At 41.2% G+C, this 1821-nt stretch overlaps 1 protein-coding gene across 1 annotated transcript in view; it reads right to left on the reverse strand.

The window, feature by feature from the left end:
- The window catches only part of LOC107298079 (lysozyme C, milk isozyme), an 18059-nt gene that overhangs the window by 9268 nt on the left and 6970 nt on the right, over positions 1-1821 (reverse strand). The gene's annotated exons all lie outside the window — the stretch shown is intronic.

Genomic DNA, 1821 nt, shown 5'->3' on the forward strand with positions numbered 1-1821 from the left:
ACCCTTGATAGAAAAATAAAATAAGCTTCCAGACCTTCTCTTCTCAACTCCAACCCACCCCGGCCTTCTCCTTTCCTTTCCTTTTCTATCCTTCCTCCTTCCACTCACGCCAGCCACACCCAAAGCCAACTGCAGCTGTCCCAATCTTTTCCTTCCCAGTCAAGCTCCTGCAAGCACTCTCAGGCAGTCCCCGCTACACTTCTATTCAGAATACAATACAATGCTCTTTTCTATGGTTATGCGTAAATATTTTTGGATGCTTATTCTTATGATGTAACTGGACAGATGATTTTTCCTAAACCAATCAACTTTTACTTTGAGGTTTCTTTGTTGTAAACATAATGTAAACTTTTATTCTGGGTTCCTTCTTCTAAAGGGAATCGTTTTTAATTGAAACATTTCAAATGAATCGTACATTAAATGACCTTCCTTGTCTCGTAGTCTAATTGGGATCAGAATACCAAGGCATGTAGAAGTCATACTTGGAAGCCATACTTGTGGCAGGAATTCTACTGGTATGTAGAAGCCATACTAGAAGCCATACTTGGATATCAGTGTGAACCCACCCATGTGGGAATCTAGCAACTTTATTAAATAAGTCATGGTTAAACAAATTCTGTCTTAGCCTGATGTGCAAAGCAATCTTCAGCTGTGTTTTTACTTTTTATGTAGTTTTGGCAGCCTAAACATTTAGTGCTCTTTCTGACAATTGTTGATTCCATTTAAAGTGAAAGCATTGCATCTTTCCTGAATGTAGTCAGTAATCACATCATTCATTCTTTCCTGCAGGAGAGAATGAGAGAAGATATGATAGGTGACCGAATTCATTCTGATTGGATTATCAGAACATCCCAGAGCTCAGATTGTTCTCTTTTGGTACTTCTTGATGGTGTATCTCATTAGCTTTCTTGGCAATGGACTCATCATCACGTTGAGCATTGCTGACTCCTGGCTTCACACCCCCATGTATTTCTTCATTTGTGTCCTTTCCACCGTAGACTTTATTCTTACCAACAATGCACTTCCTGAAATCTTGGTGAACTGCTTCATCTACAGGTCCACAATTTCTTTCTCTAGATGTTTGGTCCAAATATACATTGGCTTATTTCTGGTTGTAGCAGAGTGCATCGTCTTTGCAGTCATGGCATATGGTCACTTTGCAGCTGTATGCTAGCCATTATACTACATGCAGATCATGAGTTGGAGATTATACTTTTATCTAGTAGCCATGTCAGTGGCTGCTGCCTTCATGACGACACTGGTCAATGTGCTCTTGCAGACAGCCCACTGATTTCTGTGGCCATCGCATCATCAACCATTTTGCATGTGAGCTTCAATCCTTACTCAAACTGGCTTGTTCCAACACGGTCAGTGAGCTCTTTATGCATATTGCCAGCCTCTTTCTGCTATTTCCTCCCTTTGGCTTCATAGTGGTGACATACATCCGCATAGGCCTGGCTATACGATGTATAAGCTCCACCCAGGGATGCAGAAAAGCCTTCTCCACCTGTAGTTCTCACCTTGCTGTGGTCAGTGTCTTTTATGGAACAATCATGATCATGTACTTGAGACCTGAAGGGAAATCCGTTTCTGAAAAGGATACGGTCATATCCTTAGCATACGGGGCTCTGACTCCCATGCTCAACCCTCTGATCTACAGCCTGAGAAACAAGGATGTCAAGGGGGCATTTTGGATGCTGGTTCAAAGAAAAATCTTAATGTAATGTAGTCACCATCTACCATGTAGGTTCTTGTTGCTGAAAATCTCTAGTAACCTTTTAAAAAGGAATTTAATAACCAGCTTTACTGCTCCTAGTAAAC

Source organism: Protobothrops mucrosquamatus, unplaced genomic scaffold, assembly GCF_001527695.2.
Source record: "Protobothrops mucrosquamatus isolate PMUCROS unplaced genomic scaffold, P.Mucros_1.0 scaffold3701, whole genome shotgun sequence".
Classification (NCBI taxonomy): Eukaryota; Metazoa; Chordata; class Lepidosauria; order Squamata; family Viperidae; genus Protobothrops; species Protobothrops mucrosquamatus.